This window comes from Phalacrocorax carbo (assembly GCF_963921805.1).
Source record: "Phalacrocorax carbo chromosome W unlocalized genomic scaffold, bPhaCar2.1 SUPER_W_unloc_7, whole genome shotgun sequence".
Classification (NCBI taxonomy): domain Eukaryota; kingdom Metazoa; phylum Chordata; class Aves; order Suliformes; family Phalacrocoracidae; genus Phalacrocorax; species Phalacrocorax carbo.
The window spans coordinates 97,808-122,596 of NW_026990258.1; the positions used below are offsets into that span (position 1 = coordinate 97,808).

The window sequence follows — 24,789 nt, forward strand, 5'->3', positions numbered from 1 at the left end:
TAGACAGCTTTGATCTCATGGACTACTTTAAGTTTTGCTAAATAAGCAGGTATACTAAGATGATGGCTAGGACTATTGGAGGAGGCTTAGTTGTCTTGGCACTAATGTGGATGTTTTGGATATTCATTTAGCAAACAAAAATGCTCAGTTTACCAGATGTGAATTTAGAAAATGCAAGACACAGAGTTAAGATGCCTATAGTTCAGTTTTTCACCTCTCATCCATAACCTTACCTACTGTGCTGCTTTTTTTGTCAGGTTCATATGACAGGACAGTGGTCACATAGGTTGTACAGCTTCCTGTTTTCAAGACTGCTACATCTAAATTACCTTAAGCTTAAAAGAATATGATATGTGCAGTGATTATATCAAGGTCAGCTATGGAAATTATGGCAGTCAAGGAAATATAGCTTTATAGCTGAATCTTCTAATTTCTTGTACTTGTATAACTAACAACTTTATAGTTTGACAGTGTAGTATTTGGAGAGCATAAAACCCATTAATATAAGCTTTTGTGGATAATGTGTTTTGGTGTCGTGGTTTAGCCCCAGTCGGCAATTAAACACCACGCAGCTGCTCACTCACTCCCCCCACCCCTGTGGGATGGGGGAGAGAATCAGAAGAGCAAAAGCAAGAAAACTGGTGGGTTGAGATAAGAACAGTTTAATAATTAAAATAGTAATAATGCTGCGATCGCTGCCCGCCCCCGGCCAGCTCCCCCCAGTTAATATACTGGGCATGATGTCACATGATATGGAATATCCCTTTGGTCAGTTTGGATCAGCTGTCTTGGCTGTGCCCCCTCCCCTCCTGGCTTCTTGTGCACCTGGCAGAGCATGGGAAGCTAGAAAAGTCCTTGACTAGTGTAAGCACTAGCCACCAACAACCAAAACATCGGTGTGTTATCAACACTGTTTTCATACTAAGTCCAAAGCACAGCACTATGCCAGCTGCAGTGAAGAAAATGAACTCTCTCCCAGCTAAAACCATGACAGGTTTAACCCCAGCCAGCAACTAAGCACCACACAGCCACTTGCTCACTTCCCTCCTTCTCCCTCCCCAAGAAGAACTTGTGGGTTGAGATAAAAACAGTTTAATAATTGAAAAGAAATAATAATTTAAAAAAATTATAAGGAAAAGAGGGGAAAAGCCCCAGAGAGATGAAAATAAAACCTAAGAAAGAAAAGTGATGCAAATGAAAACAGTTGCTCACCACCGACTGATCCCCAGTCAGTCCCTGAGCAGCGGCCCCCTGCCAACCTCTCCCGTAGTTTTATTGCTGAGCACAACACCATACGGTATTGATGCCGTGAAAAGCTGAAATCAGGACTCAGTAGTCTGAATGACTGTTAAGCAGGGGATCACTCCTCCTAAAGTGTGTCCCGCACAGGGTTAGTTGCATAACTTATACAAGCTTTACATACATATTCATTAGTTTTCCGAGAAGATGCATATTCATTATTTTCCAAGAACCATTATCATATGCAAATGTACTTTGCGCATGCCTGTTGGTGTCTCCGGGTGGTCGTCAGGGGTCTCTGGATGAAGGATATACTCTTCCTCACTGTGTCCGCTAGTTAACTTTTGCTTTTGTGCAAACTCAGTTCTGAGATCGTGTATATACTGTCCTTGAGGGACGGTCTGTTCTGGTTTAGTGTTTGCTCTGCAGTTCCTTATCTTTATGGTTCTGTACATCTGCTTCTTCTAAGATCAAATGTCGTCATCGTAAATTTGTTTAGGCACTTCTTGTCTTGAAGCCTTTCTGACTCCCCCAAAGCAACAAGTTTTAGTCATAACAGTTCTAACACTATCAGTATGGGTTATCTCTTTGGTCAGTTGGGGTCAGCTGTCCCAGCTGCATCCCCTCCCAGCTTCTTGTGCACCCCCAGCCTACTTGCCTTTTCTGCTCCTCACAGAGCCCCACCAGCCTTGATTCTGTGTAAGCACTGCTCAGCAGTAATGAAAGCATCCCTGTATTATCACCACTGTTTCCAGCACAACTCCAAAACATTGCCCCATACTAGCTACTATGAAAAAAATTAACTCTATCCCAGACAAAACCAGTACAATGTGAAATTAAGTTAGTATCTGTTTTCAGAGTATAGGAGCTTATTAGGAGTGACTGTGCTTAGTCATTACAGAGCCTATACTAAATTATTGAATAGTTACTTTGTTTAGTCAGTTTGTTTACCTGAACAGTAATGCTTTATCCACAATAGGTAGAGCAGGAGTTTTGAAAGTTATTAAAATTGTATAAATCCAGTTTATTCAAAACTGTTGAGTTGTAGTGCAAAATAGTTGATATTACAGGGCCATGATCTTCTCACTCTCTAGAACTGGAAAAGTAAGGAAAGAATGCTTTTATTTAAAATTGATTAATAAAACCTCTCTCTATCAAGTTCTATTTACTTTTTGTGTAAGAACCCTCCTTAATACCTTGGATTTTATGGTTTAATTTATATCTGTGAAAAGGGCAGTCTTTAAAAAGTAGATTAAAAATCTCTGATAGTGCTGCTGAACACAATCGTTACATATTGACTGAAGAGTCCATTCTGGATTATATATTTCTCCCTTCCCTTGTTTTGTGTTTGAGGTGGAAAATGTAGGGGTTTGTGTGTGTTTGTTTTAAATCATGTTACCACATAGGTTCTCATAGGCAAGAGTTTAACCCAGAAAAACACTCATGGAATCCAAAATCCTCTGATGATTTCCTAGTTTTACAGTGTGTTTTCTCTTAAGCCTCATCTTGATATTGCTTATCTAACCATGCCTGTAACTACAGCTTTAATTTGCCTAAACTAAAACAGTTAATTTAGGTACTGCTACTGGCCAGAAACTTTCTTGATGGACTTGATAGCATTAATCCTCTTGTGTTATCTGAGTATGTGTCTATATATAATACAGAAAGAACTGACAAATTTGAAAAACAATTTGAGTACCAAGCAGGAAAAAAATCCCCAACTGGCAGGCAGTCGAACTGTGACTCTAACAAAAAAATGTCCCCTCTAATTCCTAAAATATAGTATTTCAGAATATTTGATTACTGTTTTCTAAAACTATGGAGGATATGTCTTGGTGTGTTGGAAATGACTTCCCCCCCCCCCCCCCCCAATTTGTCTGTCCAACTGAATGTATTAAACCACTGAGATAGTACGAGACCAGATCTTAATATAAGCAGTAATCACGTAACTCTTCTCTGTGCTTCAAGTTACCTGTGCAGTATAATTTCTTAGCTTTTCAAGTTCCTAGCTTGAAGAGCAACTGGCTAAAACATGGTAAGATGATGTAGAAGGTGGTGGTATTATAAAAGGAAAAAACCCAAAGCCTTGCAACTTTTAAAGTTTCTAGCACCTTATCAGTAGAGAGCATTTCTGCACCCTTTGTCTGGTCAGGTATCGTACACACCTTGTGCCTTATGACTCTTGAAACTGGATGACTGATATTAAATTGTAAAGAAATAACTTTTTTCACCTACTGGTCGAGAGATCTGTCACGTTGTGGCAGAAATCCTGACAATTGGATAGCAATTTTTGGTTTTTGGTTTTTTTTTCAAGTTAACTCTTGCTTAACTTAAAACAAACAAAAACCCTCCAGAAAACCCAAACCAAAACTCCACCCCAGTGATTTGCAATACGCTGTTTTTGGGAAACAGCATACAAACTGATATTTTTAAAGAATGTTTTCTTACAGTCTGTTGGTTAAGTTTTGTCGTAACAATATATTTTTGATTTAACTTTGAATTTGCTGTTTGATTAGGAGGTCTCACTGAATTTCTGTGTAAGGTTATATCTTAGACAAATTATACCTTGATCTCCAAAACTGTCAGTGGTACTTGATCTAGGCAGTTTCAAAGATTGTCTCAGTTTCTACAACCAAAGACTGACTTTTATAATGCTTGCTCGTAATTTCTCAGAAGTACCAGGTGCTGGAACATGCAGGCTGAAACTGGTAAAAGTAAGGGAAATCTTTCTTAGCTGACCTAAACAATGAAATTGCTTTTTCAGAGGGATTAAAAACATAAACAAGTATTATAAGTATAAGAATTAACTGGAAAAAAAATAATGAAAAGCTTTTGGATAAGAAAGGTGTTTTACTTTGTGCATTACCTAACATGGGATCTATTCTTAATTGAACTTTCTTGCTAGTGGGGCTGTATCTGATTGTGACTAGTATTAAAAACTGACATGGCCTATGATTAAATCATTTGCTGGACTAATGCAGTTTTGTAAAGCAGTCATAATTCTGAAACTAAGTGCCATATGTGCCTGGATAGGTTTGAGGTATCTTTGTTGGTCCTATTCAAGCAAAACCCTCCATTTCTTCTTACTGCTCATGCCAACTGAAAGATTAATATTGTTTTGAATATGTTATGCTGTGGTGGGTTGACCCTGGCTGGATGCCAGGTGCCCACCAAAGCTGCTATATCACTCCCCTCCTCAGTTGGCCAGGGGAAAAAAAAAATAATGAAAGGCCATTGTGGGTCAAGATAAGGACCTTATCAGGACTCCTTCCCCTGAGGAGGAAGGAGCAGCAGAGACAACACGTGATGAATTACTTACTTGGAATAGGTTATTCTTACCTCTGACACTAGTGTGGCTTATGGCTTTGACAATTTTAGACAAAGAATATGAGGAAAAAATCTGTTAAGGGAAAAAAAAAAGTACAAATTTAAACAGACAACCAACCTTAAACCTTGATACATTACATTTTCCTTTATGAAAGTATTTTATTAATTCTTTGGCATATTTCCCTAGCTTTTCCTGTCATTGTTACGTTTAAATTTGCATATATTTTTTTCCCCCACTCTCTTACTATCCTGATTGAGATGGTGATGTAATTTCTTCTAAGGTTTCCCCTTATTGGCTCAGGAGAACCTTGCTTTAAGGATTGTTTCCAGTGTTTTGCTGTTACTGAATGCACTTTGAATTTTTAACACCATGATATTTTCATGTGCAATATTTTTTCTCTACTATTTTTTTTCTTTCCTGAATGGTAAGAATCAGAGGTTTTTTTCATATTTTAATATTACAACTTTCAGATTGCATATGTTGTGTTAAAAATTATTTCTTTGTAATCGAGGGGAAGAAAAGCAACAAAACCAAACCATATCAGAAGTTATGGAATTTGAAAACGCTTGTTCTTAGTAAACTTGATCATACTTTTAATTTTGTGATGGTAATTTAAGGATGCTGTCATTGTATGAGCCTTATTCCTTGTTCACAGAATTTAAGCATAAGAATTTTTTTTGCTAAAAGCTGGAAAGAACTACCTGCAGCTTAATGGACAAGTGCCTCTCCCTGTCCACCACATCTTGTATTGATCAAGCATCTTTGCCTACTGCCTTTTAAAACCCAGACATCTTTCTGCCCCTTGACAGGCCAGTGAAAAAGTCTGCAAGACCCATAAATAAAGGTGCTTTGTCAGCACCTTTAATGCTACTACTTTCACTCAGCATCTCTGATTCTCAGGTTGTCCTGCATTTATTTTTTTTAATATTAATTTCTGTTTACTCTTCCTGTTTCCTGATCCATTAATTTAGAGAAAGTCATGGGGCTAACTTCTGTCAGCTGGTAGTACTACTTTTTGCTCCATTTTTTTCTGTTTATGTACACAATATGCTAGGCAATTTCAATTCATTTATATTGTGAGTGGTCTAAATTAAAAATAGCAGTGGGGTGATTCAGACTCCTGTATATCTTCTTTAATCCATCTTAAAATATGAAATACATATTTTGGAGCCAGTGCTCCTTAATGTTTTTCTAAAAGATCTGGATACAGGAGTAGAATGTACATTAAGCAAGTTTGCCGATAATACTAAACTAGGAGTTGCTGTGGACTCCCTCAAGGGGAGATCTGGATAGACTAGAGAGCTGGGCAATCACCATCTGCGTGATATTTTACAAGAGAAACTACCAGATTCTCCACCTGGGATGGGGTAACCATGGCTATACATACAAATTGGGGGACAGAAGGCTGGAGAGCAGCTCCACAGAAAGAAATCTGGTGGTTTCGGTTGATGGCAAGTTGACTGAGTCAACAGTGTGCCCTGGCAGCCAAAAGGGCCAACCGTGTCCTGGGGCGCATCAAGCACAGCATAGCTAGCCAGTTGAGGGAGGTGATTGTCCTACTCTACACTGCCTGGGTATGGCCCCACCTCGAGTACTGTGTGCAGTTTTCAGCACCTCAATATAAGGAGGACATCAAACTATTAGAGTGTGTCCAGAGGGCAACCAAGATGGTGAAAGGCCTTGAGGGCAAGACTTATGAGGAGTGGCTGAGGTCACTTGGTTTGTTCAGCTTGGAGAAGAGAAGGCTGAATGGTGACCTCATTGCAGTCTACAATTTCCTCAAGGGGGCAAGCAGAGGGAGAGGTGCTGATCTCCTCTCTCTGGTGACCAGTGATAGGACATGAGGAAATGGAATGAAGCTGCATCAGGGGAAGTTCAGATTGGACATTAGGAAAAGGTTCTTCACTGAGAGGGTGGTCAACCACTGGAGCAGGCTCCCTGGGGATGTGGACCAAGCACCAAGCCTGTCGGAGTTCAAGGAATGTCTGGATGACACTCTTAATCATATGGTTTAGTCTTCGGTAGTCCTGCGAGGAGCAGGGAGTTGGACTCGATGATCTTTATGGGTCCCTTCCAACTCGAGACATGCTATGATATTTTGATAAAATGACCATGCTAATGCAAAAGTAAATGAAACAGAAGGCTTCCTGATGTATAAAGCAAATGTTTTCTAGGGTTAAACTTCCATTGTCAAAGTATGATAGCATAATATTTTCCTATATTGACGGGGCATATAGAGCTGCTGTTGCGGAAAGACTGATTGGATTTAAGGGGGAAAAAATTCACAGTGAATCTCCATCCTTGGAGATAGTCAGAACTTGATGGATATAACTTTGAAGTTGTTCTTACTTTGAGCAGAGGGTTGGTCCAATGGTCCCTCTAAGCCTAAATAGATCTATGATTTTATGGTAACTTCTGTTGAGAATTATTGCCCTGGAGCGTGTCCAGAAAAGGGCAACGAAGCTGGTGAAGGGTCTAGAGAGCGGGTCTTATGAGGAGCGGCTGAGGGAGCTGGGGTTGTTTAGTCTGGAGAAGAGGAGGCTGAGGGGAGACCTTATCGCTCTCTACAACTACCTGAAAGGAGGTTGTAGTGAGGTGGGTGTTTGTCTCTTCTCCCAAGTCACTAGCAATAGAACAAGAGGAAATGGATTCAAAGCTGCATCAGGGGAGGTTTAGATTGGATATGAGGAAAAATTTCTTTACTGAAAGAGTGGTCAGGCATTGGAACAGGCTGCCCAGAGAGGTGGTGGAGTCACCATCCCTGGAAGTACTTAAAAAACGTGTAGACGTGGCATTTCAGGGCATGGTTTTGGAGACATGGTAGTGTTGGGTTGATGGTTGGACTTGATGATCCTAGAGGTCTTTTCCAACCTTAGTGATTCTATGATTCTATTATCTATACTTGTGTAGCAACAGGTGTTATTGAGGGAAAGCAGTGTTAAAATACTGGACCAGTTAAATCTTACTTGGATGACATATTCACTAAAACCCAAATATGAACATATAGTTTGATTTAAGCACAATACCTGGCAGTTTTTCTCCTGTGTAAGATGACTTATATGGTACCTCTCATGGATTTGATGAAATTAGATAAACATCTTAATCTGAAACATTTAAAAGGTAGCTTTTAAAATGTATTTTCAAATTTCTGTAGCTAATTTTCTGTATTTGCATATCCAGTTTTTGAAATTCTATGTTTAAATGATGAAAGAAAGAGCGGAAATAATTGTACTAAAGTGTCCTGTGCAGAGGTGTTTTCTACAGGGTGTTACTCAAAGCAATCGTAACTACAAGTTCAGTTACTATAAGATTTTATTCTTTGTCTCCTGTTCCTATGGACGGCTTGCTTTTTTTTTTTTTTTTTTTTGGAGATAGATGCTGTTGTATAGTATAAATTCAGTGTGCTTTCACAGTAGTGATATTTAAAGAATATATTTTGATCTTTTCTAAAGAACATGGCTGAGTTGAGACATGCTGGTCAAACTGAAGAGTAAGAAGGAACTGCACAGACAGAAGCAGCAGGGACAGGTATCCTGGGAAGAGTATAGGGACACTGCCCAGTTGTGTAGGGATGGGGTCAGGAGGGCCAAGGCATGGCTGGAGCTGAATTTGGCAAGGGATGCAAAGAATAACAAGAGCAGCTTCTACAGGTACGTCAAGCAGAAAAGGAAGGCTAAAGAAAGCATAGCACCCCCACACCCCGCAATGAACAAGAATGGTGGCCTAGTATCAACAGATGAGGGGAAGGCTGAGGTACTCAACAACTTCTTTGCCTCAGTCTTCACTGGTAACCTCTCTCCTCACCCCTCCCGAGTTGATGGACCACAGGATGGAGTCCAGGGGGGTGAAGCCCCTCCCACTGTAAGGGAAGATGAGGTTGTGGTTTAGCCGGCAGGTCACTCCCCCACCGGTAGATGGGGGAGAGAATCAGAAGGGTAACGGTCGTGGGCTGGGATAAGAACAGTTTAATAATTAAAATGAAAAGAAACAACAACAGAAATGCAGTGTAAAGGAGAAAAACGAGAGGTGCAAAGCCCTGGGGGGTGGGGGGGGGGAGTGGAACGAACCGCCAAAACAAACTGCACGCAACGCAGCCGCTCACCGCCCGCCGACCCGACAGGCGTGCCGCCCCTGAGCCGCAACCTGACCCCCCTTAATATACTGGTCATGGTGTCACATGGTATGGAATGAACATGCCATTGGCCAATCAGGGACAGCCGCCCCCACCATGGCCCTGCCCCTCCCAGCCCCCCCCACCACACGGCAGACCCCAGGAAGCTGGAAAGGTAGCCGACCCCCCATGGTGAGGAGAATTAACCCCTTCTCAGCCAAAACCAGCACATTCTCCACCCCTTATTCCATACCATTTACACCATGCCCAGGTCCCATACCATCCAATACAACCTTAGTTTATGCCCTTAGTTTATGGGCCTTCCCTGTAAAATGTCCATTAACATGTCCATTGAGTTCACCCAGTCCATGACTCTGAGCTCCATCTGCCGTATCAGTCTTTCAGGGTGGGAGAGGTGGTGTGTGTGGCGTTGGGTTGCTGCATACCGAGTCAGTCATCGTTCCATCACTGCTGCACTTGGCTTGTTTCACAGTCTATCTTCCATGGGTTGGGAGGCTTGTGCTCTGATATCATTGATACAACACAGAGGTGACACACAATATTATATAGCAGTTCACATTGTGCCATTCAGTTCATTGACTGTTTTCGCCCAAAATCAAATCCCCTTGAGGCACACATGGGATTTCTCCATCCTCCTGCATCACTCACCAAGTGCACCCAGGTCCTCGAGCAAAAACAATCCCACGAATGGGTTTGCCTTTGCCTGAAGCAGGAATAACCCACACTGTCTTGCCCAACATATTTTTTATGTGCACTACAGGGACTCTGTCCCCTTCCACAGTACGTAGGATTTCTGACTGGGCAGGGCCAGCTTGAATGGCAGATCCCCTCGTGTTGACTAACCAGGTGGCTTTTGCTAAATGTGTATCCCAGTGCTTGAATGTTCCACCCCCCTATTGCTCTCAGCATAGTTTTTAACAGTCCATTGTACCGTTCAGTTTTCCCTGGAGACTGGTGCGTGATAGGGGATGTGATACACCCACTCAATGCCATGCTCTTTGGCCCAGGTGTCTATGAGGCTGTTTCGGAAATGAGTCCCGTTGTCTGACTCAATTCTCTCTGGGGTGCCATGTCGCCACAGGACTTGTTATTCAAGACCCAGGATACTGTTACGGGCAGTGGCGTGGGGGACAGGATACGTTTCCAGCCAGCTGGTGGTTGCTTCCACCATTGTAAGCACATGGCGCTTGCCTTGACGGGTTTGTGGGAGTGTGATATAGTCAATTTGCCAGGCCTCCCCATATTTATATTTCAGCCATCGTCCCCCATACCACAGAGGCTTTACCCGCTTCGCTTGCTTGATTGCAGCGCATGTGTCACATTCGTGGATAACCTGTGCAATAACGTCCATGGTCAAGTCCACCCCTCGATCACGAGCCCACCTGTATGTTGCCTCTCTCCCTTGATGGCCTGAGGCGTCATGGGCCCACCGAGCTAGAAATAGTTCACCCTTATGTTGCCAGTCCAGATCCACCTCAGCCACTTCAGTCTTAGCAGCCTGATCCACCTGCTGGTTGTTCCGATGTTCTTCAGTGGCCCGACTCTTGGGGACGTGAGCATCCACATGACGTACTTTCACAACCAGGTTCTCTACCCGGGCAGCAATATCTTGCCACGTTGTGGCAGCCCAGATGGTTTTGCCTCTGCACTGCCTTTTGGTCTGCTTCCATTGCTGTAACGAAGCCCCACAGGGCATTTGCCACCATCCAGGAGTCAGTATAGAGAGCGAGCACTGGCCACTTTTCCCGTTCAGCAACGTCTAAGGCCAGCTGGATGGCCTTTACCTCTGCAAACTGGCTCCATTCACCTTCTCCTTCAGCAGTTTCTGTGACTTTTAAAATAGGGCTCTATAGAGCAGCCTTCCATCTCCGGTGCTTTCCCAGCAGACGACAGGATCTGTCAGTGAATGGGACGTATTTCTTCTCCTTTTCTGGCAGTGTGTTATACAGTGGGGCTTCTGCAGCACGTGTCACCTCCTCCTCTGGTGATATTCCAAAGTCTTTGCCTTCTGGCCAGTCCATGATCACTTCCAAGATTCCTGGGCGACTGGGGTTTCCTACTCGAGCCCGCTGGGTGATCAGTGCAACCCATTTACTCCACGTAGCATCAGTTGCATGATGTGTAGAGAGGACGTTTCCTTTGAACGTCCAGCCCAGCACTGGTAGTCGGGGTGCCAGGAGCAACTGTGCCTCAGTACCAGCCACTTCTGAAGCAGCTTGAACCCCTTCATATGCTGCCAATATCTCTTTTTCAGTTGGAGTATAGCGGGCCTTGGACCCTCTGTATCCCCGACACCATAAACCTAGGGGTCGAACTCGGGTCTCCCCATGTGCTTTCTGCCAGAGACTCTAGGTAGGACCATTCTCCCTGGCTGCAGTGTAGAGTACATTTTTAATATCTTGTCCTGCCCGGACTGGCCCAAGAGCTACTGCATGAACTATTTCCTGTTTAATCTGCTCAAAGGCTTGTTGTTGCTCAGGGCCCCATTTGAAATCATTCTTCTTCTGGGTCACTTGATAGAGAGGGCTTAGAATCATTCTGTAATTTGAAATATGCATTCTCCAAAAACCCACAACCCCTAAAAACGCTTGTGTTTCATTTTTGCTAGTTGGTGGAGACATGGCTGCTGTTTTGTTGATCACATCCATTGGAATCTGACGACGACCATATTGCCATTTGATTCCTAAGTACTGGACCTCTTGGGATAGTTTCTCCACAGCAGAGACTAGCGAGGAAGAGATATTTGTGTCGTAATCCCGGAGTCTATCAGTCACCTCCACCACCATTGGTGTCTCGTCATCTTTCCAGGACATTACTGCCAATGAGTTTGCAGGCGAAGATGGTGCGCTCCGTACAAACTTCTGCCACATGGGTAGTGTGCAGTCAGCTTCATCTGGATCTTTGGATGACCGTTGATCGTCCAGGTCACCATAAATGACCTCAAGCTCCATAGTTGTCCATTTTCCTGGGCGATATGTAACATCTTCTTTAAAGGGATACCTTTCCTTCACTCCGGACAGGAGTCGTTTCCAGAGGCTGAGGGCTTGTGTTTTTTTCGCAATTGCTTTGTCAACACCCCGTTCCTCAGAAAGGGATCCCAGTTGTTTGGCTTCTTCTCCCTCTAATTCCAGGCTACTGGCCCAGTTATCCCAGCATCGGAGCAGCCAGGTGACAATGTGCTCACGTGAACGACGGCTGAAATCTTTTCGCATATCTCGCAGCTCACTCAAGGACAGGGATCAGGTGGTCTCTATTTCATTTATGACTTCTTCCTCTTCTCCCCGTGATGGCCCTGCTGCTTCATCATCCTGTTCTAAATGAGTTGACGTCCGCTTCCAATATTTGGTCTTGTGTATGGGGGCAGCTGATACTGGTACGGGTTGATTCTCTGAGCCAGCTCGAGTACTTGTCGTGGGGGTTTGAGTGGCCGCAGTGCCAGTCACTTTGCCTTTCAATCCAGAGACCTTCTCTTCCCCTTGGGAGCACTGAATACTCTTGAGCAGGGCTCTTTATGTATGGGCCAGGCCCCAGCATGTTGCAGTTATCTGTGTCTCTCTGGAGTTCCCAGGGTAACAACATACTTTCTCTAAATATTCTACTAGTTTTTCAGGATTCTGCACTTGTTCGGGGGTGAAACTCCAAAACACTGGGGGTGCCCACTGCCCTAGGTATTTGCCCATGCTCTCCCACATGCCCTGTCACTTGTAACTATCAAGCCTTGGGGCAGATTTCTGGGTGATATTCTTAAGTTGCTTAGTCATGGCTCTGCCCCTCCCAGCCCCACACCACGTGGCAGAGCTCGGGAAGCTGGAAAGGTAGCTGACCCCCCATAGTGAGGAGAATTAACCCCTTCTCAGAAAAAACCAGCACACAGGTTCATGACCATCTGAGGAACCTAAACATATACAAGTCTAAGGGACCTGATGAGATGTATCTCAGAGTCCTGAGGGAATTGGCTGATGTAGTCGCTAAGCCACTCTCCATGATATTTGAGAAGTCATGGCGGTCAGGTGAAGTCCCTGGGGACTGGAAGAAGGGAAACATTGTGCCCATCTTTAAGAAGGGTAGAGGGGAGGACCTGGGGAACTACCAACCTGTCATCCTCACCTCTGTGCCTGGGAAGATCGTGGAACAGATCCTCCTAGAAGCTATGCTAAGGCACATGGAGGACAGGGAGATGATTCAAGACAGCCAGCATGGCTTCACCAAGGGCAAGTCCTGCCTGACCAACCTAGTGGCCTTCTATAATGGAGTGACTGCATCAGTGGACAAGGGAAGAGTTATGGATGTCATCTATCTGGGCTTCTGTAAGGCCTTTGACATGGTCCTCCACAACATCCTTCTCTCTAAACGGGGGAGAGTTGATGGGTGGACTGTTCGGTGGATAAGGAACTGGCTGGATGGCTGCATCCAGAGGGTAGTGGTCAGTGGCTCAATGTCCAAATGGAGACTGGCGACGAGTGGTGCCCTTCAGGGGTCCATACTGGGACCAGTGCTGTTTAATATCTTCATCAATGACATAGTGGGATCGAGTGCACCCTCAGCAAGTTTGCAGATGACACCAAGCTGAGCGGTGCAGTTGACACGCCAGAAGGATGGGATGTCATCCAGAGAGACCTAGACAAGCTGGAGAGGTGGGCCTCTGTGAACCTCATGGGGTTCAACAAGGCCAAGTACGAGGTCCTGCACCTGGGTTGGGGCAACCCCCAATTTCAGTATAGGCTGGAGGATGAAGGGATTGAGAGCAGCCCTGCGGAGAAGGACTTGGGGGGTACTGGTGGATGAGAAGCTGGACACGAGCCAGCAATGTGCACTTGCAGCCCAGAAAGCCAACTGTATCCTGGGCTGCATCCAAAGAAGCACAGCCAGCAGGTTGAGGGAGGTGATTCTGCCCCTCTACTCTGCTCTGGTGAGACCCTACCTGGAGTACTGTGTCCAGCTCTGGAGGCCTCAACAGAGGAAGGACATAGAACTGTTGGAGCAGGTCCAGAGGAGGGCCACAAAAATCATCTGAGGACTGGAGCACCTCCCCTATGAAAAAAAGGCTGAGAGAGTTGGGGTTGTTCAGCCTGGAGAAGAGCAGGCTGCAGGGAGACCTTATAGTGGCCTTTCAGTACTTAAAGGGGGACTATAGGAAGGATGGGGACAATCTCTTTAGCAAGGCCTGTTGTGACAGGACAAGGGGTGATGGTTTTAAACTAAAGGAGGGCAGATGTAGACTGGATATAAGGAAAAAATTTTTTACAGTGAGGGTGATGAAGTGCTGGACCGGGTTGTCCAGAGATATTGCGGAGGCCCCATTCCTGTAAAAATTCAAGGTCAGGATGGATGGGGCTCTGAGCAACCTGATCTTGTTGAAGATGTCCCTGCTCATTGCAGGGGGGTTGGACTAGATGATCTCTAAAGGTCCCTTCCAACCTTAACCGTTCTATGATTCTGTGAAAAAAAGCATATGCAGTTTTTGAATCCATCAGGAAAGGTATGTCTGTGTAAAGATATTCAAGTATCACAGTATATATATGCATTGAGATTGCATCTGTGCATGGTTCCTTTTGTGCTCAGGAAAAAAAAATCAGGTGCTATCAAATAGAGATGTTAGTAACATATTTGGGAAAATTTATGTGAAAACTTCTAAGAGGAGAGTCTCAGGATAACTCTCAGTGCAGCAGTCTGAACTAATTTGTTTAAATGGCTTCTGGGCTACAGCTGGCTCATGTCTAGCTAGCTCAGAGTGATACTCTAATATTTTACCTATTCCTTCAACAATTCCCAAGCTTTTCTTCTCCGTTGTTCCATTTCTAAAGTTGTGACCATGTTGTTTGGTTTTTTGTGGGTTATGTTGTTTGTGGTAGTTTTTTTGTTTTGGTGGTGTTTTTTTCTTTTTTTCTTTTTTTTTTTTTGAAGTGATACTCCTGATCTGTAAACTGCATCTGTAAGCTCCATCTTTAGTGGGTTGCTGAGGGGTGGTACTAATGAGCTCCCTAAATATTCTGGAAGGGTTCACATCTGGAAAGGAAAGGACTTAAAGGCAAAAATGATGGAAGAAAAAGGGAATATAAGATGACTCTGAATAATTTTAGTCTGGAAATTGATTTGAAGCTCTAAAATGCAAAAGAATGAGATACTAGAATTACCTTGCAATAAGAATGATGAAGGCAAAATGCTTAACTAGTTAAGGAAGAAAAGTTGATCAAATTACTAAATGCTTTAAATAAATTTTGTGATATTATTGATGAGGGTGTGATAAATTGTTTAATAATGTCGTATGTATTTAATGTGAAAAAGAGAAAAATCTGTAAATAATATAAGTTATAAGAACCTGAAAATTACTTTACACAACAGCTACATTTAGCCATATTCAGTGTCAGGGAATTACTGTTACACTTCCAGCTCCTGCTAGTTTTAGACTGTACCTCTCTTTGAAAAGGAGCTTTATAAATTATCTAATTTATTCAGATGACTTTCTAAAGTGTATTCTGAACATCACATTTTTACACTGATAGCTAAAGTTTCTGTTCTTTTTTTCCTGTTGGGAATGTAGAGTCATTGCTATTACTAGAAGGTGAGATTAATTTGTCCCACTCACTTCGCTCAGTTGGAACATTATGATTCATATGTAAATCCATTGGTGCTAATAGGATTAAGGTTTTTCATATCTTAAGGTGGAAATGAAACAAACATTTATAGTGTTGAACTGTTTTTATTGAAGGATTTGTGGGAGTGTAATGCAGAACCTAAAGAAGTTGTGTGCTTGAAAGGAAGAACCTGATTGGATGCTGTGGTTGTAAGTGGACACTTGAAAAGGCAAACATATTTGCTTTGCATGTTGCTTTTTCTTTGAAATGAACATGGTAAATGGTCATGTTGATTGTAGTCATACTGCTATAGGAGCTATTTGTTTGAGGTATGAGAATGATATTGTGCTATGTGATATACAAAAAAAGTAAAGAACCTGTTTTGGAAAGCTTACTTTCTAAATGCATATTTTATTATTTGTTCTCTTTACTAAAACTATTTCTGTTGCTAAGGTGCATTCCTTTGTTTCAAAGGAATAGGCTTGTCTGTTTCATTTCTAGCCCAAAATAGTTTTAGTCTGTCCTCATGACTTCACAGAGGGGAAGTTTGTTTGTGAATGCTTTTGTGAATGACCATGTTTGATAGGTTTTAGAAATGTAAGCGTGTGGAGGGGATAAGGGAGGCTGAGGAGTTGTGTTCTTTGTTTCCTGTTTAACTTATGGCAGAAGTGCTTTGAGCAGGTGTACCATTCCTTTTCTCTTCAAATTTGAAGAAATGTAGACAAAAGGGATAAAGACAGAAGAAAAATTGAGGCACCAAGAGGTGAATTTGACTAGGTCAAAATCACATAGCAAATGAACTGATAGCCAAAAAAGGAACCACGGTCTTTCTAGCCCAATTTGGAGCCCCATTATTTACTATGATTTTAGTCCAAATTCTGGGAGCTAAATAATGCATTGGTTATAGAGAAAACTGTATTCTCTGAAAATCAGAGAATACAAGTTTTATTGCCACCTTGGACTGCAGCCCTATGAATCTTCCCTTCCTTCCCCAGCAAGGTCAGAGCTCCTCAGCTGGGGAGTGGAAGGCACTTCTCCAATTCCCCTATCCCAACAAATTACTAAATAGAGTGAATAGCATCATGATACTTGGCTGTATCATTATTCTTTACTTGGTGTTAGTATAATGAAAGTTTCAGATAGTATTACTCACTTTGTGTACTGCTGACTAGAAGTGGTTCAGACAATTTCTGTTCCTGACAGTAGAAAAAGCATGAAAACTTTCAAGTACTAACTGCTGCTGTTATGCTTCCCTCCCCCATAAGTTTTTTGATTAGTTGGAAATTATTTTGAACTGCTTTGGAAGAAAACCTTTTAAGTCTGGCAGTTATAGAAAGATTAATATTTAAGTTCTTGAAGTTTATAAAATTGATGTAAAACAAAATTTCTAGGTTTAGCAAAATTTAGAAGCTCATGCAGTTTCAGTTGTATCAGTGAAGTAAAGATACAAATTAATAGGGGTTGAATGAGACTTTGATTATACTTTAACATTCTAGGTTACTGTTATATCACCTTCATTTTCATGACTTGCTAAATTGCAACAGCATTTCATTGTGAGCCCTGTTCTTTTGAATCGGGGATTTGATAAGTCACCTCTAACTCTGAGTTAAATTGCTGGTATGTTCAATTTGCTGACTGTCATATGTCACTTTCTGTAGTATTTCCCTATCTACTGATAAATGCTTCATAAGATCGTGAGTGCTATGTGATTCCTTAGCTTGCTTTCTTACAGAAAGAAGCACAGTTGTACCAAATTCTGAACTTTCTCTGCCAGTATCAGCTGTATCTGGAAGAGGAGTGCAACTCTTAAGTTTTAAGACAATTTGTTATTGCAGGCTTCATGAAGACTGTCCTGGCTGAATGTGGTATAAGCCCTAATTAGTCCTCCCCTGCCATGTTATCTTAGAATAAAATCGGTCATAACTTCACTTTATAGCATTGACCAGCATTCATGTACCACTGAATTAGGAGTAGGATGTTGTGTGTCTATATATAGTACATCTAGATAGATAAGGGTTAAAGGGTGATGTTTAAGTTACTGTGAAGGTAGGATACAAAGCTGCATGAAACAAGTTTTTCCTTAGTTCTGCTGCCAGCTGTTGTGCTTTAGCCCCAGTTAGCAAATGAGCCCCACACAGCTGCTTGCTCACCTCCCCCACCCCAGTGGGATGGGGAGAGAATCAGAAGGGCAAAAGTAAGAAAACTCATGGGTTGAGATAAGAACACTTTAAAATAAAACAGTAATAACAATATAATGAAAAGGAAAATAACGAGAGAGAGGTGAAACCCAGGGGGGAAACCAAACCAAACAAACCAAAAAGTGATACAACTGCTCACCACCTGCTGACCAACACTGCCAGTCCCCGAGCCGTGATCGCTGCTTCCCCTGGCCAAATCCCCCCAGTTAACATACTGGGCATGATGTTACATGATATGGAATATCCCTTTGGCCAGTTTGAATCCAGTCTCTTAGCTGTGCCCCCTCCCCTCCCAGCTTCTTGTGCACCTGGCAGAGCATGGGAAGCTAGAAAAGTCCTTGACTAGTACAAGCACTACCCAGCAAAAACTAAAACATCAGTGTGTTATCAACATCGTTTTCATACTAAGTCCAAAGCACAGCACTATGCCAGCTGCTAGGAAGAGAATTAACTCTGTCCCAGCCAAAACCATGACAATGTGGAACAGCTTGTATTGTTCTTTGTATTTCCCTGTACCAGGGAGACAAGCAGAGAAAGTGTCTTAGGTCATATCTAGAGCTTCTGATGATAATGCCTTGCTTCTTTCAATCACTGGCAAAGTATTTGGACTCTATGAAGTGTGCCAGAATTCTCAGACTATAGGCTTAAGCATTAATTGGTTTAAAACTGTTCTGGCAATACTGGGAAACCAGTTTGAGAGGGCAAACCTTGCAATTTTAGGCTACTTTGTTACCAGGAGATACACTTAAATAGCAAAACAATTCCCCACCCCCAAGCTGAAACAGTTTTGCAGAGCTGAAATACAATTTTTAAATTCTCATGTGCTTTCTTTCTAAAATCTAAAAAAATCCCTTCTAGTCTGTAATAAAATTGAGTCTATAATGGAGAAACATTTCTGACCTGAATTATGAAGACATTAATTTTAATTTTTCTTACTTTTTAAATGTACAGAGTTCTGCCCATCTTGATGAGGCTTTTTGCATTAAACTCTTGAGTGGTTGTTAAAATTGTAAGGGAGAATGGATTTATATTTTTTTAATATCTGTGGAAGTGGCTATCAGTTTTCATTGGTAGCAAAGGGTAATTTATAAGGCAAAGTACCTTGACTTCCTTTTCTCTCCTACTCTGTTGTAACGTTTGTTGCAAAAAGCAAGTGCTTCAGTTTTTCATGATGTTGAAAACTTCCCAGACTCAGCTTGAGCAAGAATGAATTTTGTGGCACTTGCAAGGTAAAGGTTGGCAGATGAGTTGACTGTGCAATGGAGGAGTACAATAGTTGACTTAAAAAACTCTGGATTTTCCAACAGTGGCTCCCCTCACATTAAAAATCTTCAAGAATCACTGGTAGATGCTCACCGCTGTCGTTATCTGTGCCATCAATGGTTTAAATCTACTTTAGCTGTCATGTAAGGTAGAATCGGAAATGCTGTGTTGTGTTTTCACTTCCAACATGATAATGCTGCACTATATTATTGAAATATTTTTTTTTAGTTATCTTGGAATATTTAAATTGCAATAATGTTACCATCTGGATAGCACATTGTCGTGGTTCAGCCTCAGCTGGCAACTGAACACCACGCAGCCGCTCGCTCACACACCCCCCCCCCCCGTGGGATGGGGAAGAGAATCGGACGAGCAAAAGAACTTTTGAAATCATTCTTTTTCTGGGTCACTTGATAGAGAGGTCTTACAATCAGACTGTAGTGTGGAATATGCATTCTCCAAAAAGCTACAATGCCCAAGAAAGCTTGTGTTTCCTTTTTGCTGGTTGGTGGAGACATGGCTGCTATCTTGTTGATCACATCCATGGGGATCTGACGACGACCATCTTGCCATTTTATTCCCAAGAACTGGATTTCTCGTGCAGGTCCCTTAACTTTACTTTGTTTTATGGCAAAACCAGCTTTCAGGAGGATTTGAACTATTTCCTTTCCTTTCTCAAAAACTTCTTCTGCTGTATTGCCCCGCACAATGATGTCATCAATGTATTGTAGGTGTTGGGGAGCTCCACCTTGTTCCAAAGCATTATGGATCTCACTGCGGACAGGAGTCGCCTCCAGAGGCTGAGGGCTTGTGTTCCTTTTCCAATTGCTTTATCAATGCCCCCTTCCCTAGAGAGGGATCCCAGTTGTTTGGCTTCCTTCCCCTCTAATTCCAAACTACTGGCCCCATTATCCTAGCATTGGAGCAGCCAGGTGATAACGTGCTCACCTGAATGACGCCCAAAATCTTTCCGTATATCCCGCAACTCACTCAAGGATAGAGATCGGGTAGTTTCCGTTTCTTGTGTACATGGTTCCTCTTCCTCCTCCTCTTCTCGTGATGGCCCTGGTTCATCGTAATCTCTTTCTAAACGAGTTGACCTTCTCTTCCATGATTTCTTCTTGCGTATAGGGGCGACTGATACTGGCACAGGTTGGTCCTCTGGTTTAGCTGCAATGCTTGGCACTGGGGTTTGAGTGGCCGCAGTGCTTGTCACGGGGGTTGGAGTAGCTCCCTTCTCTTTCCCTTGGGGGTACTGAATAGTGTTAAATAGGGCTCGATAGGCATAAGCCAGACCCCAGCACATGGCAGTGATCTGTATCTCTCTGGAATTGCCAGGGTGACAACATACTTCCTCCAAATGTTCTACTAATTTTTCAGGATTCTGCACTTGTTCGGGGGTGAAGTCCCACACCACAGGGGGTGCCCACCGTCTTAGGCATTTGCCCATACTTTCTCACATACCCTGCCACGCATAGCTATCGAGCCTTGGGACAGATCTCTGGATTATATTCTTAACTTGCTTACTAACCTTAGACAGATCTGATACCACCTGCCAAAGCAATATCAACAGATGTATCTTAACTGCACAAGGATGTTCAAGATACTGAAAAGTTGTTGTAATGAAGGAGGAGACATTACATAAGATGGTAGCTACGGTGCCATTCTGTATTTCCTCCATAAAAAACTCCTCAGAGGAGGAGGTATAATTGCTAATTGCCTCCATGAGGTGGTAGCTGTAGTACAGTAACGGCTTCCATGCAAAACCTAAATAACCGATAACAGTCAAGGTCAGTGTTTTAATAACAAGTCTCCTAGACAAAATATCTCTAATCACTGCAGAGCACAGCCAACTGACAAAACCAACAGCAAGTTTTAACGTGTACTTTACAATCAGCATGGTAAAGACTGGACAAACTAATACTGCGAGCAGATGAATCAATGCTGTGACCAGCAACTGTTATTATCTCAAACCCTTTGTGCCCCAAGTTGGGCGCCAAAAATAGACTCGTGGTTCAGCCTCAGCTGGCAACTGAACACCGCGCAGCCGCTCGCTCACCCCCCCCACCCCTGTGGGATGGGGAAGAGAATCGGACGAGCAAAAGAACTTGTAGGTTGAGATAAGCACAGTTTAATGATTACAGTAAAATGATAATGATAAATGATGATGATAATAATGACAATAATGTTAATATAATAAAAGGGAAAAGGAAGGGAAAGGGAAAACAGGAAAAAAAAACACCACGGAAACACGAACGATACAACCGCTCACCACCCGCCGACCGACGCTGCCCGTCCCTGAGTCGTGATTGCCCCCTCCCTCCCCTGGCCAGCCCCTCCCAGGTAGCATACTGGGCATGACGTTACATGATATGGAATATCCCTTTGGTCAGTTTGAATCCGCTCTCTTAGCTGTGCCCCCTCCCCTCCCAGCTTCTTGTCTAGCCTCCCATGCTCTGCTGGGTGCACATGTCCTTGACTAGTATAAGCGCTACCCAGCAACAGCCTAAACATCTGTGTGTTATCTCAACAGGTTGTTTTTTTTTTCCCATGCTAATTTCAAAGCACAGCACTATACCAGCTAGAGTGAAGAAAATTAACTCTATCCCAGCTAAAACCATGACACACGTGTAAGTTGTGTATTTTACTGATACATATAATCAAAGCAGTTTAGAGTATTACTTCCATTAGTTTTTAGTTTGTCTGGGATACCCACTGAAAATTTCTATTGCCAGTGACTTATGTTTCTGTAGTCAAAGTATGCAAGTTTAGTCATTATTTTTTCCAGCATAAATTCCTCCCAGCTTTTAAAACCTTGAGTTGCATTAGTTTCCTTGCTTTTGACTTGTGATCAGGCAGTTAGAACTGTGTGAGTTATCATTAGTGTAAACTTCATCATATGTAAAATATGTAGCCTATGCGTTATGGTCTTAAAACAGTAAATAAGCAAAATTAATGTTTTAGTTTTAAAATTATCAGAATGAAAAATATAGGCTGTCATCATCCACAACATGCACGTAGTATGTATAGGTTTAGATGTTGAGAGGATTAAATCTAGTTTACTTGAATTATTTTTTTAAATGTTATATTAGTTACTGTTTTTAAATGTTGTTACTGGTTTACTTAAAATTTATTTAAAGTTACTGAAATGTTTTAAAAGTAGTGTGTGCAAAACTAAACCAAACGGTCTCAAGGTAATGATAGTAATTTCTTGAGGGAGATTCTACATGGAAACAAAATTCAGTCCACACAGATTGAGATGAGGGGACAGACATTTAGAAGTTGTTGCAACAATTGCAGGAGCTAAGAGGGACAAATGAGAACCAGTGTTACAGGGTCTAAAAGTTCGACTGCTTTTTGTTTAGTCCTCAGTAATCTGGTAAAGAAGAAAAACAAAATTATCAGTCTATGCTGGTTATTGGTCAGTTCTGTAGTCTCTTACAAATTGAGCAAAGTATTGCTGATCAATGTAAAAAAACACAGAATAATTTGTAAAACATTCAGTTGTGTCCACAGGTAAAAGAAAATGTCTCAGTATCTATACAGGCAGTACAAAGCAGCAGTCCAGCAGTTGACAGTGTAATCCTTTGCATCCAGAAGCTCTGTAGCTATCATTTAAAATGGAATAATGGATTACTGAGTAGTTGGCTTTAAAAAACAAACAAAACCCAAACGAAACTGTACAACCACAGAACTATTGTAGTCTTCAATTTTGCATGGGCCAGTATTTGTTTAGCTTTCTAAGGCAGAATTCCAACTGTAACCAGTAAGTAGTGTGTAAAATAAGTGTGAGAATCATGCATAGTTGGGGTTTTTTTGTCTTGGCATTTGGTATGGTGTGTGGTTTTTTTTCTTTTTTTTTTTTTTGTTTATCTTGACTACTTAATACAGACACTTTTTTAAAAACCCATTTAAACTATATCTTATTCCTTTACCCATACCCAGAGAAGGAGCCAACGCTGTGATTTTTAGGATAGACATTTATTAAAAGAAGATTCCTGGGGATTATCCCTTCAGAAGATGGAAGGATTTAACATATTGTTAATTGGTAGCAAATTGATACCTGAAGGGTCTAGAATGAAGTTTACTCTAAGTTGATCAGCATCAAACCTGAGGAGACATTTAATTTCCCTCTTATAAGACATAGTTTATCAGATGAGATACGGAATCAGTGTGGTGCTTTGGTGGGAAATTGAACTTAAGTAGATAATAAAAATAAAGGATTTCTCATCCATTTCATAGAGGTTTTCAAAAGCAAGATTTCAGTTGCACGGAAAAGCGATGATAAGAGGTTCAGTGTATCAGAAATAATCTTACACCAAGATCCTGGCTGTTCATGATTGTTACTAGTTCTGTTTCAGTGTTCAGAAGGATAGTAATATTAACCTGAAACTTTTAAATGCCTTGTATGTCCAACCAGAATTACTGGAGAAGTTGCATTTATCTGCAATTAGAAATTGTGTATCTGTTACATAACAGCTGACATAGAGCACGGGTCAAAATAATTTTGTATTTTAATTTGTAAATTGAAAAAAGTTCTGAGATCCTTTTTTGAAAGGCACTATTATAAATGAGTCAATATCATTAGTCAAACACTTCAGTGAGATTCTTTATCTTTACTTGCGTTTCTATGTATTAGAGTTTTGCATTTCTCTCACAGTGCTTTCTCGTTTTGTTTGGTCTTTGGTGTGCTGAGATCTCATGCACACTGCAGAAGTCTTTGCCTTTTTCTAGAGTGTTTTTGATCTTTGGTTTTGTTGTTTGCCAGTATAACCAATGCTCTGTTAAAGTGACCATTGGTGATCAGTGCTTTTTACCAAATTACATTTTATTGTGGGAAAGTATTTCAGTGGATTTCTGAGTTGTTGTTTTTTTTTTTAATCTCAAATTATCCTTTAAAAGTTACGGTTACCTCTTTCCCTTCAGATTACATGTTAAATTTTGTTAAACAATTAAGAAACTCAAGTAGTTCACCAACTAAATATCAACTCTGTTTAAGCCAAAGTACCTGTTTTAGATGGAGTAAGTAGGGACGTTAAAATTTAAAATAGTGGCTTTGATTCCTGTTTTGCTTTTACAAATTCTCCCCCTATCCTCCTTATGGCAAGCCTTTGTAGATAGTTTTTCTGCTTGCTGTTTGTTCTTTTTCTATGTGACTTTGCTGTCCTGATGAAGTTTGCATTGTTGCTTCCCTGCATAGAGCAAAGGATGCATACATACTGAGCCTGGGTGCCTCTGGATTATGGTCAGCAATTATGATGTCATTCTTCAACAAAAAAATAAAAAGAAATTGTGATGACTTTGAAGTCAAGTAGAACTTGATGAACCGACAGGAGAAGTAGAACGCTATACCTTATGATGGATTCTCCTCTTCTAAAAGAAGACTTGCCATGTGCATTTGAAGACACCTTAGATTGTATTTAGGAGACCAATTTCTTTCCTGCATGACACCTACTGTGATTTTTTTTTTACTTGTCTCTTTGCATAAAGACTTACTTAAAAAAAAAAAAAAACCAAAAAACACACACACAAAAAACTTGCAGTCAGCAAGGTTTCTGAATCAGCACTTTTGAAGGTTGTCGTGGTTTAGCCGGCAGCTCAGCCCCACACAGTTGCTCGCTCACTCCCCCACTGGTAGATGGGGGAGAGAATCAGAAGGGTAACGCTCGTGGGTTGGGATAAGAACAGTTTACTAATTAAAATTAAAAGAAACAACAACAGAAATGCAACGTAAAAGAGAACAACGAGAGGCGCAAAGCCCCAGGGGAGGGGGAAAGGGAGGGGAACAAACTGCATGCGATGCAGCCACCCACCAGCCGCAACCTGCCCCCCCTTAATATACTGGTCATGGTGTCACATGGTATGGAATGAACCTGCCATTGGCCAGTTGGGGTCAGCTGCCCCCACCATGGCCCTGCCCCTCCCAGCCCCCCCGCCACGCAGCAGAGCTCGGGAAGCTGGAAAGGTAGCCGACTCCCACAGTGAGGAGAATTAACCCCTTCTCAGCCAAAACCAGCACACAGGTGCATGTGAATATTTTCATTCAATCTCATG

General features: G+C 42.0%; 1 protein-coding gene across 5 annotated transcripts in view; it reads left to right on the forward strand.

Annotated features, from left to right (window-relative positions):
* Positions 1–24,789, forward strand: part of LOC135310905 (nipped-B-like protein) — a 165,757-nt gene that overhangs the window by 11,642 nt on the left and 129,326 nt on the right. Inside the window, exon 2 of one of the 5 annotated variants that reach the window (XM_064440023.1) lies at positions 15,409–15,483. The exons of the other annotated variants lie outside the window; for them this stretch is intronic. The gene's annotated coding sequence lies outside the window, so the exon portion shown is untranslated. The remainder of the gene's footprint in view (positions 1–15,408; positions 15,484–24,789) is intronic. 5 annotated transcript variants of the gene reach the window in all.